The sequence below is a fragment of the Zalophus californianus genome, chromosome 7 (assembly GCF_009762305.2).
Source record: "Zalophus californianus isolate mZalCal1 chromosome 7, mZalCal1.pri.v2, whole genome shotgun sequence".
Lineage (NCBI taxonomy): Eukaryota > Metazoa > Chordata > Mammalia > Carnivora > Otariidae > Zalophus > Zalophus californianus.
The window spans coordinates 113,232,191-113,248,022 of record NC_045601.1 but is presented as its reverse complement, the minus strand read 5'-3'; the positions used below and the strand labels follow the sequence as shown (position 1 = coordinate 113,248,022).

The following is a 15,832-nucleotide window of genomic DNA, read 5'->3' as shown; positions in this document are numbered from 1 at the left end:
ACACATACATAGTCTTTTCCCTTCTTTAAAACGAATTATGACAGACTGTACACTATTCTATGCCTTGCTTTTTTTCAGATATATCTTGCGTGATGGTTCCATATCAGAACACAAGGAACTTCCTCTTTGTTCTAGCTGCCTATTATTCCACTGTGTGTTTGTACCATAATTTGTTTTTCCAGTCTGTTTTTGATCTGGGTTGCTTTAAACCTTTTACTTTTTTTTATACAGCTCTCAAAGAAAGTCCTATTACATAAATCTCAGAATATGTACTTTTAACTAAAACAACAAAATAAAAATAACAAAATCACATAGAACCCATAAAATGGTATGCAAAGAAGGAAAAAGGAAAGTCTGGAAATCCACATACTGTGAGTTCTTTATTAAAATCAAGGAGGCTCAGTCTGTTTCTTTTATTTTTTTATTTTTTTAAATTTTTTTTTAAAGATTTTATTTATTTGACAGAGAGGGTGCACAAGCAGGGGGAGGGGCAGAGGGAGAGGAAGAAGCAGACTCTCCGCTGAGCAAGGAGCCCGATGTGGGACTCGATCCCAGAATCCTGGAATCATGACGTGAGCCAAAGGCAGACACTTAACTAACTGTAACTGAGCCACCCAGGTGTCCCTCAGTCTGTTTCTTTTAAAAAATGTTTATGGTTGTAACTATTTTCCTAAATGTTTTATTAGTAATAGTCTTGTAAGTCTGGTTCCATAAGAATCTATAAGATAACCACTTCCATCGAATGTCCAACAATATGTACTGAAATAAGAATGAAATCAGTTAGGCTCCCAATTCCACAAATCCTATGGCAGAGTATCCAAGATAAAATGATCTCCCAACCACCCAAGCAAAAGTGCAACTATTACTTTGTATGAATAGCCATTTACATTTACATTTGGGAGCTTGAAAAAATCAACTTCATTTCCGGTAAAATATGTTTCATTGCCACAGAAATCCTCCTAAGTTGTCTTGGATGCTAGAAAACAGCACGAGGTGTGTAGTTTATACAAGTAATTAGTTCTTGCATAGCATTGTTTTTTGGTTGGGTTTTTGTTTTTGTTTTTGTTTTTTAGATATTTACAAAAATATTGTCCCATTTTGACGTTCTCACACTTGTATCTCCTTGCCCTCAGTGGTGGTGGTGGCAACCCTCCAAGGTCCCATGGTAACTGATAAGAACCACAGGACACCCAGGAGCTGTTGGGCATGTTAGGGACCAATGACTCCCACTTTTTACGCTTAAAAACAATGTTGCAGTGAACATTCTTATCGTTAGAGCAAAGATCCCTGAAGAAGAAGAAACATCTTGACTGGAAGAGCCTGAAGGCCATCTGCTGAGACTAATAATCTCACAGACTGACCATTCCCTCCTTCAGCTGCTAGACACAGGGTGACTTATAACCTCTGCTTTCAGAATACCACGTTCTTCTCCAGTGTGGCACACAAGAAAGTTGAGCTCTTAAATACAGGCCTAAGCAAAAGAAAACATTTAAAAGTCAGACTAGCTGGGTTTGAATCCCAGCCCTGCCATTTGTAACTGTGTGACCTTGAGCAAGTTACTCAACCTTCCTGAGCCTCAATCTCTTCATCCCTTAAAAACCCTGACAAGCAGTTGTGAGGCCTAAATAATTATCCCAATTACCCCCGCTGCTCACAAGCAAAAACCTGAATGTTCTATTTTTAGAAGACAAACCAAAAACTAGCCCAAACTTTTGCATCATTTCTCTGAGCTACAGGATGTTCTTTCCCTGGAGAGATACCTGATATTAAACATCTACATTTTGCTTGCTTAGAAAAATACATGGTAACTTTTCTGCCTGCAGCACCAAACCACAGTATAGCTGAGCCCCACCACTGTGTAGTCTGACTCTAATTAAAGGCATGTTCTCTACAACAGGACTCGGAGAAACTGGGTAGGAAGGGTTTGTTTCAGAGTCAGCTTTATAACACAGATGAATACAGCCAGCCTGCTCTGTGAAGCGCTTTGCAGTGAGTGGCAGGTGTCCCATATACGTCTGATTACGTTAGCCTAGAAAGGGCTTACTGCACCTCCGGGCGGGCTTCATCTCAGCACTCAGACTGTGCCCCGGGTGGGGCACTTTCCCCTTTGTGGGTTCCATAGCTGGATACTCGTCATCTGCTTCTCCAATTGGAAGCTGCTCTTTTTAGAGAAAGGCCTAAAGCCCCTTGTTATCTCTCTCCAGCCCTTCTCTCTCACTACTTTTTCCTCTGAACGACTATCCAGGCAGTCACCACAGCCGCAAAGAGTGCCTGCGATGGGCAATTCTCTCCAGCTGTCCGTTTGCTTTTTACGTCCTGACTCTGGATAGAATCTCCCCACTTCATAGCTAAGGGCATCCTAGAAACTTAGCGATGCCCTAAATATGTTCTCAAAACACATTCTAGGCCTCTAAAGAATCCTAACAACTCTATTTGACACAGAAATTAAGAGAAGGAACATTTAACTTGCATTGTGGTCCTAAGCTCAGAACCTACGAAAGTAAAGAGAATCATGTAATCACTGTCCCCCACCAAGAGATGCAGTCTTGTTAACAGGTACAGGACCTGATTTGAGCAGAATGCTGCCACTGGTAACAGTAGGCCAAGAGCTTGTTCTTCTGGACACCAGTTCAGCTTCCCATTTGGTCACTTCCTTTAGCTTTTTCTATAAATGGGAGTTGAGGCAGTAGGAGTAGGGGCTTCTGGGGAGAAGACGGGCCTTGTATTGAGAAATAATGAACTGTCTTGTTCAACTAATTTCGTTAGTTTAGAAGAGCATACGAATTCCAGGAGAGGGTTGGGTCTGTAGTAGGTGCTCAGTGAATACATGCTGTATTTCTCCTGTCTTCAGCACCCCCGAACAGTGTACCCACTAGGGGTTACCAGAGCTCACTACTTTAATTTCCATGCATCATATCCTGCTTCTTGTTTGCTTTACCAAATTCTAAAGCAGATCCCCACCTCAGATCCAATTTCCAGACCCGCTGTCTCTACTACCCACTTCCCTTTGGGCTCTGTGAACACTTTAATCTGGTGTAACTTTTTTGTCATCCAGTAGCCATTTGAATTCTGGATGTTTCCAGTAGATTCAGTAATAGTTATTAAATACCTATTTTTGACTAGGTGCTGCTCTATGTGTTTGGGGTATGGCCCTGACCAAAAAAAAAAAAAAGCTGCTGTGAGCCTACAGTCTGTTCTAGGAGGGGTCAAAAGCTTCCCACAAAGGTTTTCCCAGATTACTGTGGGAGGGGCTGAGCAGTGCTACCTATGGAGCTAGCATGTTGGATGTGTCTTCACATTCCTCAAACTCCAGACTGCATCCACTCCCAAGATATAAAGCTGGAATTTCATACCTTCAGGACCTGGGTTTGCCAGAGTGTTCTCCGGCCATTTGCCTCCACTTAGGATGTAGGGACCAGCTCTTTGGAGATCAGCCTCTCCCTAGCTCTAGCCAGAGGCCTTCAAGGGCATCTCTGAGGCAAGTTTGGTCCCTCACAGCATGGAAGGCAGGTCCAGAAGACCCCCTCAGAACTGCATAAGACCACCATTGCCCTATGTAGGCAGTCAACTAGGTGACCACTGAGGGAGCTTCAGGTAGGCACAACCAAATGTGTCTAAAAGAAGCATTGACACCACACTGAGCCTTGGGTGGGGGGTGGGACTGGGCAGGTTTCCAGGACATGTGCCTTCGTGAGTTTATGCCTAGCTGTGAGGACTCTCCTGACCTGTGGCTCTTCTCGGTTCCTCAGCTCCTTACCCAGACCTCTCCCAGTGGTGCCCTGACTTGCAAGAGCTGATTGTGTGTATTGCTTCCTAACTCCCATGTTGGTAGTTTGAAATCAGTCACGGTGGGATTATTTACACCATGGAAATTTGCCAGAATGCCACAAATCGGAGCCCCCTGACCCCACTGGGATAGCCAGTTAAACATTTACCAGAACGTCACTGGCATCTCCCCACATGGTTGATTCCTAAGGCCTTCTCACCCTGGGTCTTCCCAGTTTTCGTGGAAAAAGCCACGAGTCAGGCCAAGGGTGCCGTCTCCTTCCTGGCGCTCTGGAATTGCTCGGCAGGATGGCAGTGGTGTCCCTGCAGAGGCAGAGCGGCCCTCCCCACAACTCTAGGCCACACTGAGTCACCTTTGGAATCACGAACACTTTCAGAATCTCCAGTTTCTCAACAAACTTGCTGCTGACCATCAGCCCCATCACCACTGGGGCCAGAGGCCCAGGGAGAAGGCAGATGCCATGCCACCCCCTGCATCCCCACTTCTTCAGTGACCTGAGTTTCCATAGCCATGAGTGCAGATGGATCCTTGGCGGAGGACAGGGATATAGTCAACAGCAGCAGAGCCTCAGTCCTCGGCAGGGCCATCAGTGTGCCCATCATGCTTACTCAAGCCGTCTTCCTACAGGAGTCCTCTAACGAGAGTGGGAATGGGCACTGTGGCTGGAGTACTGGGCATCTCTCCAGGCCTGGAGCCTTAGTGCTGGATGGTGTGAACCACATTTCATTCTGAGCCACGTGCATCTGGATATTAGCCCTCCCTCTTGGGATACAAGGTTCCCACCCAGGAGGTTCCCACCATACAAGCCGGCTCTGGTTTTTTCCAGCATGGCCACAGGTTGTCCTAGGTAGCCTCCTAATCGTTTCGGAGAATCCTTCCCAGGCGTGGTGTGACCTGGGAGCTGGCAACTTCTCTGGACTCAGAGGCCACCAGGTACAGCTCAGGGGCTGACCTTGAGAGCAGGCTGATTTCCCGGTGAATGTCTCTAGTCATGAGATCTGTTTCCAAGTGTACAACCCCCACAGAGTGGCAGGAACTATCTTCCTACTCCCATTCGAAGAACCTCCTTAGTATGGAGGCTCCTCAAAAAGTTACAAATAGAACCACCCTATGACCCAGGAATCGCACTACTAGGTATTTACCCAACGGGTTCAAAAATACAGATTGAAGGGGGTACATGCACCCTGATGTTTATAGTAGCATTGTCAACAATAGCCAAACTATGGAGAGAGCCCAACTGTCCATCAACTGATAAATGGATAAAGAAGATGTGGGGTGTGTGTGTGTGTGTGTAATGGAATATTACTCAGCTATCACAAAGAATGAAATCTTGCTATTTGCAACCACATGGATGGAACGTGTATCATGCTAAGTGAAATAAGTCAGAGAAAGAAATACCATATGATTTCACTTGTGGAATTTAAGAAACAAAATAGATGAACATATGGGAAGGGGAAAAAAAAAGAGGGAAGCAAACCATAAGAGGCTCAAAAATAGAGAACAAACTGAAGTTTGATGGAGGGAGGTGAGTATTAAGGAGGGCACTTGTTACGATGAGCACCAGGTGTTATATGTAAGTCATGAATCACTAAATTCTACTCTTGAAACCACTATTACACAATATGTTAACTAACTAGAATTTAAATAAAAATTTGAGAAAAAAAAAAGAAGAATCTCCTTACCCTTCTGCAACAGGTCCTGAAATGTGGGGAATGGAAAATAGAACCTCTACTACCTCCCCTTCAGCTGCCTAAATATGAGGGGGCCGGATTATTCGCCTTTCTTTGCTCTTCTAAGGAGAAGTTAGCTTCTGAACCCCTGGGGAAGTTCTCAGCATTCATTCATTTGTTCCATAAATATTTACTGCTGAATACCTACTACGTGCCAGCCACTGTGCTAGATTCTAGCATTACCACAATCTATGACCTTATGCGACTCATCCTGGAGAACACACAGAATAACAGGTGTTTACATAGAAATACTACTGGGGGTGCACCTGGGTGGCTCAGCCAGTTAAGCAGCCAACTGTCATCTCAGCTCAGGTCTTCATCTCAGGGTCGTGAGTTCAAGCCCCATGTTGGGCTCCACACTGGGCATGGAGACTACTTAAAAAAAAAAAAAAAAAGGAAATAGTACTGGGAGTCAAGAGGACACAGAAAGGCACAGTATAAGGGACATAGGCTTCCTAGAGCATTAGACATCTAAACTAAGACCTGAAGGACAACCTGGGGGTCACCAGGTTAAGGGTGAGGGGAGAGTAGGGCTGGGGAGGGGAGAAGTGTTCTGGGTAGAGAAAAGTGGAAAGCCATGGAGGTGAGAGAGAGCATGGCCTCCTTGAAGAAGTAAAAGGCATTCTGTGTGACTGGATTGTAGAGTTCCTAAAGAGAAGGAATAATATTAGTTAATGATAATTAGCATTGTTACCCGCACTTTAAAATAATTAACTCTTGTTAATTCAACTGTTATAATTCCATTTTATAGATGAGAAAATGGAGGCAATGAGAGATTACATCACTTGCCCAAGGGCACACACATTGGTGGGAGTGGAGAAGATGCAGCTGACAAAGTGATCAGCCCCTACTATGGAGTTAGGGCCTTATCCTAAGAACAGGGAACCATCACTGGAGGTTATAATTGGAGGGAGCGACATTTTCCTCTGTTTTGGGAAGATCAATTTGGTTGTTGTGTGGACGGTAGGTTAGAGGGGGAAGACAGAGGATCCAGGGAGGTCACTTAAGTAATTCCAATAATCCAAGCAAGAGGTTAGATGGCCTGAATTAAGGCATTGGCAGTTGGGGTGGGGAGAAGTGAAGGATTTCACAGACATTTAGCAGGTGTATTGAGCAAGACTTCTGACTGTTTGGATGTGGGGATGAAAGAGAGCATGGAGTTAAGGTGATGACTGGGCTTCTGCCTTGGACAATGATCTCAGTGAGATTATTCACTGAAGTAACTCAGGAAGAGGAAAACGGGGGAACCTATTGGTCAAGCATGAATTTCTGTTTTAGGATTGTTGAGTTTGATAATGCCAAGAAGAAAATTGCATGGAGTGAGTCCCTGTGCATGCTAATTAGTATGCTCCCCTCCACGGTCCACACACATTTTAATTTTTCCGGATAGTCTTCTGGACATCATCTCCCGTAGCAATGGTTGGAAATAATTAAAGTAGTCCTAGATAGCTGCTTTTAGGAATTCAACTGTTATCAGGTGGATTTGAGAATTTACTCTACCACGATGCCCGAAGGCGGTAAGTGTGGCACATGATATCAGACCTACCTCCATTCCAACATCCACTAGATTGGCTGTCAAGATAAATATTCGCAAACTGGGAGAGCATAAGTGCTGGAGCAGAAGAGCTGTTGACTCAAGATCTTTCACACACAGTTGTGGAAAAATCCATGTGTGAAGTATACTCAAGTAAGCGTTGAGGTTGACACTTGTGACAAAAAGAAATGCCCTATCAAGTGATCTTATGAAATTGCTACCCACATCGGGACATGAGACAGCTACTCACAAGGGCTTTGAGGCTTCTCCACATGGAGGTGAGAGCTCAGACGTGGCACCTGGGCTGGCGATACAAATGTGTACAGATAGCCCCAGGGGTCATAAGGGAGACTAAAATCCCCCAGGGAGAGGAGGCTGAAGGAAAAATACCCCAAACAGAGCACTGAGGACTAGTGAGACACAAGAGGAGCCACCTGCAGAGACCGAGTAAGGATAGCAGGCAAACAGTAGGAGAAATAAGTGGTGGTATATCTCAGAGGGCAAATGTGATGGTTAATTTTATGTGTCAACTTGATTGGGTCACCTGGTGCCAGACATTCGGTCAGACACTATTCTAGGATCTGTGAGGGTGTTTCTGGATGAAGTTGACGTTTGAATCAGTGGACTGAGTAAAGCAGATTGCCCTCCCCAATGTGGGAGTCCCCATCAAGTCGGTTAGAGGCATGAATAGAATAAAAGGCTGACCCTCTGGTAAGTGAGTGGGAGGTTCCTCCTGCTGGACTTCCTTGAGCTGGACATGTTTTTTTGTTTGTTTGTTTTCCTGCCTTTGGGCTCAGACTGAAACATCCGCGCTTCCTGGGTCTCTATCCTGTAGGCCTTCAGACTGGAATTATACCATCAGCTCTCTTGAGTCTCTGGCTTGCCAACGGCAGATCCTGGAATTTGTCAGTCTCCATAGTCATGTGAGCTGTTTCCTTATACAAAATCTATCATCTACCTACCTACCTACCTATATCATATTGGTTCTGTTACTCTGGAGAACACTGACCAGTACAGCAAGGCAAAATTTCAGGAATTAGGGAGTGGTTAACAGAGCTGAAGTTTGCTGTTTGGTCAAGTAAGACAAGAACTAAATGAAACTGGACCACTTTCTTACACCATACACAAAATAAACTCAAAATGGAGTAAGGATTAATGAACTCAAAATGGATTAAATGTGAGACCTGAAACCATAAAAATCCTAGAAAAGAGCACAAGCAGTAGTTTCTCTGACATTGGCCATGGCAACATTTTTTTAGATCTGTCTCCTGAGACAAGGGAAACAAAAGCAAAAATAAACTATTGGAACTACATCAAAATAAAAAGCTTCTGCACAGCAAAGTAAACAGTCAACAAAACTAAAAGACAACATACTGAATGGGAGAAGATATTTGCAAATGACATGTCCAATAAAAGGTTAGTATCCAAAATATATAAAAAAAACCTGATACAATTTAACACCAAAAACCAAGTAATGCAATTAAAACATGGACAGGGGCGCCTGGGTGGCTCAGTCGTTAGGCGTCTGCCTTTGGCTCGGGTCATTTAGGCCCCATCAGGCTCCCTGCTCAGAGGGAAGCCTGCTTCTCCCTCTCCCACTCCCCCTGCTTGCGTTCCCTCTCTCGCTGTGTCTCTCTCTGTCAAATAAATAAAATCTTTTAAAAATAAATAAATAAATAAAACATGGACAGAAGACATGAGCAGACATATCTCCAAAGAAGAGATGCAGATGGCTAACAGACACATGAAAAGATGCTCAGCGTCACTCACCATCAGGGCAATGCAAATCAGAACCATGGTGAGATATCATCACACACCTGTCTGAATGGCTAAAATCAACAACACAAGAAACAACTAGTGTTGGTGAGGATGTCGGGAAAAGGGAATCCTTGTGCACTGTTGATGGGAATGCAAACTGGTGCAGCCACTGTGGAAAACAGTATGGAGAGTCCTCAAAAAGTTAAAAATAGAATTACCATATGATCCAATAATTCCACTACTGGGTATTTACCCAAAGAATATGAAAATACTAATTCAGAAGGATATATCCCCCCATATGCTTATAGCAGCATTATTTACAATAGCCAAATTACGGAAGCAGACCAAGTGTCCACTGACAGATGATTGGATAAAGAAGATGTGAGATAAATATGCAAAAGAATATTCCTCAGCCATAAAGAAGAGTGAAATCTTGCCATTTGCAACAACATGGATGGATCTAGAGGGTTATCATGCTAAGTGAAATAACTCAGAGAAAGACAAATACCAAATTATTTCACTCATATGTAGAATTTAAGAAACAAACAAACAAGATAAAGAATAAATGAGAAACAAACCAAAAAATGGACTCAACTGTAGAGAACAAACTGATGGTTACCAGAGAATTGTTGAATCACTTTATTATACACCTGAAACTAACATACACTGTATGCCAACTATACTGCAATTAAAATGAAAACAAAACAAAACAAAGATTAGTAACTGGGTCTCCTTCACTTATGTCCTAGGCACTTTTCAACTGTGTTTAAACAGTCCCGAGGTAATTGAGACTACACGCGCTTTAAGAGTAGGTTCTTTGGGATGCCTGGGTGGCTCAGTCGTTGAGCATCTGTCTTCGGCTCAGGTCATGATCCCAGGGTCCTGGGATCGAGTCCCACATCGGGCTCCTTGCTCGGTGAGGAGCCGGCTTCTCCCTCTCCCTCTACTGCTCCCCCTGCTTGTGCTCTCTCTCTCTCTCTCTGACAAATAAATAAATAAAAATCTTAAAAAAAAAAAAGAGTAGGTTCTTCATTTCCTGTAGTTCTGTGGTTTTCCTAAATATAATCCCTTTGGTTTTCAAAGCCAGGCATGTTGGGGGCTCATCTCTCCCGTGCAGAACTTAGGGCATAATGCCTGATGTAGAGCCCAGACCCCTTGCTTCTCAGCAAAGTTTTGTATTTTTGAGATTGCACCATATTTTGGATTCTCGCCTGGGGTGGGTATTTTGGTTTTGGCAAGAGTGTCTCTGCCTCTCTTACCTGTTTTGATGCTGCCCTCTTTTCCTTTGTTGTGGAAGCTCAGATCTTTTTCAGAAGAGATTATTCCATTTGTAGTTGTAAATTTGTTGTGTCCCTGGAAGGAGATGGATTCGGGATCTTTGTAATCTGCCATTTTGAACCAATCCCCCGACACCATCTATATTACCATTGCTTTGCAGGAAGTTTTGAAATTGGGAATTAGGGGTCCTACTACTTTGGTCTCCTTTTTAAAGATTGACTATTTTAACTCCCTTGAATTTTCCTGTGAACTTAAAATCAGTTCGTCAATAATTGTGTTGAACCTATAGATGAATTTGGGGAACACTGCCCCTTTAACAGTATTAAGTCTTCTGATCTGTGAACATTTTTGCATTTACTTAGAGGTTTTTAAATTTCTTTCAATTGTGTTTTGGAGTTTTCGGACTATATGTTTTGCACTTCTTTTGTGAAATGTATTCCTAGGATTTTATTCATTTTGGTGCTATTGTAAATGGACTTGTTTTCTTACTTTCATTGTTGGATTACTTATTGAAAGTGTATGGAGGGGCACCTGGGTGGCTCAGTCATTAAGCGTCTGCCTTCGGCTCAGGTCATGATCCCAGGGTCCTGGGATCGAGCCCCGCATCGGGCTCCCTGCTCCGTGGGAGGCCTGCTTCTCCCTCTCCCACTTCCCCTGCTTGTGTTCCCTCTCTTGCTGTGTCTCTCTCTGTCAAATAAATAAATAAAATCTTTAAAAAAATAAAATAAAATGGAGTGGTCTTTTAGACTTTTGTGGAGGCCACTAAAACCTAATAAAATTATGGACACTCTCCTCAGAAATATGTGCATGTATAAAGAAATGTAAAATGTCAGTGTATAGATGTGGATCATCTGAAGTGATACAGATCTGGGTTTTTAACCCCGGGAGGAGACAAAGGCTGGGAGAAGGCATGTTGAATAATCACTTCATCATGCAACAATTCTACTCCACTTGTTTGTGAGTAGGAACTGGAGTAGACAAAAGCTGGACCCATAACAAGCATCAAGGGAATAACTTGAAAGATGCCATTTATGAGTCACTCCTTCATCCAAGCAGACTTGCATGCCTACAATGTACCCAATCAAGTTCTAGTCTCAGATCACTGCTCCAAATGTGAAAACTCATCATTCATTTCCTTTCCTGACCCCCAATGTCCATTCCCAGAACTTGTACCTCTCTTCCCAAGTAAAGGAGGAGTTCCACACATAAATAATCTTTTTTTTTAAGATTTTATTTATTTATTTGAGAGAGAGAGAATGAGAGAGAGAGAGCACATGAGAGGGAAGAGGGTCAGAGGGAGAAGCAGACTCCCCGCTGAGCAGGGAGCCCGATGTGGGACTCGATCCCGGGACTCCAGGGTCATGACCTGAGCCGAAGGCAGTCGCTTAACCAACCGAGCCACCCAGGCGCCCCACATAAACAATCTTGACGGAGGCAGAGACCACCTCCATCCATAGAGAAGAGAACCCACTTTGTCAAAGAGTCTTGCAGTTGGACATGACATGAAGCGTCAACACTCACGTGACCCCCTGCCAGATTCTGACTCAGGACACGTGACAGACACACTGGGACGCGTCCATGCACTGGGCACAGGGGGTCTGAGCAATGTCACCGCGGGGTCATGCAGCGGTCAGGGCAGCAGTGATAGCAGTCCCAGCCTCAGGGCCCAGTGTCCTCCATCAGGGGAGTCAGTGGTGTGGAGAGTGGCATTGACACCCAGCAGCAGGGTGCTGGCTGTACGCAGGTCTCCATCGAGGGTCCAGTGTGGATTCTGCTCCCGGCTGTGTAGCCTCAAGCATGTTTTGTGGCTTTCCTTGAAACAAAACAAACCCCATATGCCCTCTCTTGTCCCTAAGTCTCTCTGTAACTGTACGTACGTATCACAAGGAGTCAGAAACCCACGGAGGGAAGAGTTCCCAAGAGCAAGATTTCAGACATTTTTTTCCAGCTTTACAGAGATATGATTGATATACACCATTGTATAAGTAAGTTTAGGGGTACAACCTGTTGATTGATATATTTCTATACTGCAAAATGATAACAACCATTAAAATCACAGCATTAGCTAACACCCACATGTCACATAGTTACCATGTCCTTTTGTGAGGTGCTAACATTTAAGACCCACACTCTTAGTAACTCCAAGATTTTATGTTGAGCTGATAAGCACTTCCTCATCTGCCACCTGGCTGTGCCCCATGGGAGAGAAAATATGTTTCTCCCAGCATGTCTTGCATTTTTCTTCCTACAAAAAAACCATTTAAAGATTTTGTTTATTTATTTGAGAGAGAGAGAGTGCGCATCTGCGTGTGTTGGGGGGAAGGGCAGAGAGAGAGGGAGAGAATTTCAAGCAGACTCCACGCTGAGTGGGAAGCCTGACTCGGGGCTCAATTTCATGACCCTCAGATCATGACTTGAGCCAAAACCAAGAGTTGGACACCCAACCGAGTCACCCAGGCATCCCCCAAAAACCAATTAAATGTGTATGTAAGACCTCTTCCCACAATGAGTGCTCTTATCAATGACTTCATTGCTTCCCTATCTGGTGGAGCCCGAGTTGCTTTTGGCTTTGTTACAAAATACTCAGGCCTCTCCCAAGACCCACCATCTTAGAACGCTGGGCAAGGGCCTAGGAATCAGTTAATAAGCCCTACGGGAGAGGTTGATGCCCAGCCATGTGGGGATCCTGCTCTATGTGCTTGCTACTCAGTGTGGGGTCTGAAGGCCAGCAGCAGTGGCAGCACCAACCCGTTATCAACCCAGAATCTCACACTCTGCTCCGGACTGTCTAGATCTTCATGGTCCAGGAAATTCCTGTGCACGCTAAAGGGTGGGCCTCCCTGATCTATGTGCCTTCTAGACGCAGAACCAGACTGTGCAGTCCACTCTGGGTGTGCACTCTGATCAGCTTGCTTAGCCCTGAGGAGTCCAGGGTTTGGTCCTGTTCCTTTCTAAGGCCATCGCCCCCTTGGTGACCTCGTCTCTGCTGAAGGCTTTAAACATCATTTATAGGACACCACTTCCCAAATCTATTTCTCCCACCCAGATATTTCTCCTACCCCGCACTCTGTATCCAACCGCCAACCCCGCTTTCATTTCTAATAGACATCTCAGATTCCATATTCCTAAAGTGGATGCCTGTGATGCTGCTTCCCCAGATATGCTACTTCTAGAGTCTTCTCCATTTCCATGAAGGCACCCCACATTTCTACTTGCAGTCTGAAATACTGGATGCCCTCCTTGATTCATCCTTCTCACCACCCAGAATGAATCCATTAGGAAATGCTGCAAAGTCCATCTGTAAATATTTCCAGCACCCCATCACTTCCTATTATTTTCCCTCCTTATGCCCCAGCCGTACAGCCCACGTCCCCCACCTGGGACACTTTGCTGGTTTCCTACACTTTCCCTACTGGTCGCTTGCCCTGCACCTCTCGATTCTGCACGGTGCTGCTAGAAAGTCAATCCCATTGATCTGTTCGTTCATTCTTGTAATTCCACACCTCACTCAGAGAAAACTCAAAAGCCTTCTAATATCCTCAGACCTCCGTGACATGGCTGACATCTGACCCCATTTCGTCTGCTCTCTGCTCCAGGCACACCAGCCTCCTCACCTTTCCTTGAACACAGGACGCGCTCCTGCCCTAGAGCGTGTGTGCGCTGGGGGTTCCCTGGCTGGAAAGAGCTCCCCCCAGACTTCCTCTTACACAACTCCTTCATGTCCTTCAAACCTCTCAGAGGTCACCTTCTCAATGAGGCTCCCCTGATCCCTGGAGTAAAGTAGCCATCATCCCTGTCCCAGCACGGTGCTCGCTGGGTCACCTTCCTCACAGCACCTACCAACTTCCTATTTAAACCCTTCCCTTATGTACTGCGCTTACACAATACACAGTTCACCTCTGAATGACCCTGGTTTGGACTGTGCACCTGTGGACTTTTATACAGTAAATACCATCCATGCATTTTTCCTCCTTAGGATTTCTTACTATTTTCTCTAGCTTAATTATTAGAATACAGTATATAATATATGTAGCATATAAAATATGTGTTAAACAACTGTGTATTTTATTACTAAGGCTTCCAGTCAACAGTAGGCTCTTAGTACTTAAGTTTTTGGGGAATCAAAATTATACCTGGATTACTGACTGCCCAAGCGGGCCACTGCCCCAATCCTCACGTTGAGAGACAAGTGGAGTCTGCCCCTTACCACTAGAACATAGTCTCTACAAGACCAGCAAGTTTTCCCTCTTCTTAGTCTCACTGAGGTGTCCTAGATGAAACATAGTGTGGCCTGTATGTGGCACATGACAATTATCAGTTGAATGAATAAGCAGGTAGAAGACCCCCTCTTCCAGACGCGCCTCAGGCACAGCTGTTCCGGGGCAGCTCCCGCCCCCTGTGCACCCACCTCACCATCCGGGCTGCTTCTCTCTTCTCACAGGGCTGCCCTCCCCTCCCTCTCTCTGCTCAGCCCCTCCCCCCACACCATGTCTCAGGCACACACAGCACACAGAGTTCTCTCTTAAGAAACACTGTACTTAGGCTTTATGGGTCCTTTTCTCCAACCACCCAGAAATCCATGTTAGACTCTGCTTTATAAATCCATGAACTTAGATCGGAGCCAGCACTAAGATCACTGAACTAAGGGCAGTGAGAGAGAGCAGAGCAGCGAGAAGGTAGAAACTAACTGAAGTTTAATAAGGATGAGAACCTTTCAGAATTCCTCCTTTCTCTATCTCCAGAATCTAAAGAATAATCCAGACAATAGCTCTAGAGGGAGGGGAAGAGATGGATGAATCTGGAAGTTCATCCCTCCATACCACAGAGATTCCTGTGTGCAGGGGCTGAACTAGGCCTGTGGGAACCACAGCCCAAAGGACACCGCTGCTGTAACTGATGGGGTCACCCAGGGGAGGATGGGACAAGTACACAAGAGCAAGAACAGGCCTGATGCTCTATAGAAACAATGAAAAAAAAAAAGCCACCTAAAAATGGGGGCTATGTCGTGACCTGGGCCTGAGCCTAAGCTGACCCAGTCACAGGAAGCTCTTGCTGCACAAGGTCCTGGAGACAGGTGACATCCAAGTCTCTGTGATCACAGGTCCTGGTGAGACAAGCTTCCACAGAAGAGGCAGGACACAGAGCAGAGAGATGACCCAGCTGAGCGGTGAGCATTTCATAGCCATGATGCACTGAGCACTGACTGGGCACAGGCCCCATCCCTGCTCGGCTCCTCAGAGCCTTCTCCTGTCCCTCCCTGCAATAGGCTTAACACAGCAAACGAAAGTTCTGCAAGGTTCTCAATGCTTCCGCTTATTTGCTGTCTCAATTTTACAAATCTCCTCTTTTATTACCTCAACAACCCCACATGCCAAGTGTTAAAAAACACAAACTCATATCTGGATTCTCATTTTCAGTAGGGAAGTAAGTCATTCGTATGCAGTCCTGCATGAAATAAAGACAGGGATGGTGCCGGTCCAGCCCCGCCTCTGCTGGAACGGGAGAGCACATCAGAAATGAGAATGCAGGTCAGTATGCGAAGGGGGCGTGGTGGGCAGGGTGGGCCACTCTCCCCACCTCCTCACATTATGCTCATAGGAGCACAGACACTTTCTGACACTTTTTGCACAAAGAGAAGTCAGGGGTTGTTGGTGTCACCAAGTGGGAGTGTGAACAAATCTTGCATCTCTCAGTCCCCACAAGGCAGCTGGTCTCATGCTGTGAAAAACAATCATGTACAAATTT

The 15,832-nt window shown here is 45.1% G+C and overlaps 1 protein-coding gene and 1 pseudogene across 1 annotated transcript in view; both read right to left on the bottom strand.

Moving 5' to 3' along the window:
• Positions 1-639: 639 nt before the first annotated feature.
• LOC113927988 lies at positions 640-4,208 on the bottom strand (annotated as a pseudogene).
• Positions 4,209-11,382: 7,174 nt separating this feature from the next.
• Positions 11,383-15,832, bottom strand: part of LOC113927989 (translation initiation factor IF-2) — a 41,069-nt gene continuing 36,619 nt past the window's right edge. Inside the window, exon 8 of the mRNA XM_027604091.2 lies at positions 11,383-15,805. The gene's annotated coding sequence lies outside the window, so the exon portion shown is untranslated. The remainder of the gene's footprint in view (positions 15,806-15,832) is intronic.